The 751-nt window shown below is 42.7% G+C and overlaps 1 protein-coding gene across 1 annotated transcript in view; it reads right to left on the bottom strand.

Moving 5' to 3' along the window:
• The window catches only part of LOC119585330 (roundabout homolog 1-like), a 189296-nt gene that overhangs the window by 50411 nt on the left and 138134 nt on the right, over nt 1-751 (bottom strand). The gene's annotated exons all lie outside the window — the stretch shown is intronic.

The following is a 751-nucleotide window of genomic DNA, read 5'->3' as shown; positions in this document are numbered from 1 at the left end:
GAAAACAAGCAAGAAAGTAGAAGCACACACCCAACCAAAAACACAAGGAAGAGGCGAGTGACATAAGAGCAGTTGCAGTGACACTCGAAAGGCAATCTCTAAAGGAACATCTCCACAACACGGGAAGGATGAAGGAAATGTGAAAGAGCACGAATGAAAAACAAAAAGGTTAGAGGGGGGGAAAAAGACGTGCAATTGCAATAAACTTCTGGCCAGAAAAAAAACACGAATGCAACGAGAGAACCGTATATTTCTTGTTCCTTCATATGAAATGTATTTGTGTTGTTATGTATTGGGTGATGTTAATTCCGTCCGTTTCTCGGAAAAGTTCTACGATCTTATTCATTTATGCTATTCTTCTAGGTTGTATATTTTACTATGAAAGCCATGTCCCTCTCGCTAAGATATTATCATAACAGCCATTTTTTACTACTCGTTTCGGTGATCGCACAGAATAGACTCACTTTACTCGCCATTCCTTCCAATCTGCTATCATAACTAAGGGAGATCGGCTAGCGCACGAGCCTGCTTAAGTGTCTCAATCTCTCCGAATGACTCCGACCTCGGCATACCTATCCGTGTTGATTTCAAATGGCTGGGAGTCTTTTCAGGTTGAGACTTCTGCTTTAATCGTTAGGATCGGGACAAATGCCCAATGCCAGACAGAGGGAGTGTCATGTTAATTTCAGCCATCTGACTATGCTTCGTCCGGCTTCGTTGCCATAAGTCCTGAGACTGTTCTGACACCACC

Source organism: Penaeus monodon, chromosome 19 (assembly GCF_015228065.2).
Source record: "Penaeus monodon isolate SGIC_2016 chromosome 19, NSTDA_Pmon_1, whole genome shotgun sequence".
In the NCBI taxonomy this organism is placed as follows: domain Eukaryota; kingdom Metazoa; phylum Arthropoda; class Malacostraca; order Decapoda; family Penaeidae; genus Penaeus; species Penaeus monodon.
This window is presented reverse-complemented; position numbering and strand designations above follow the sequence as displayed.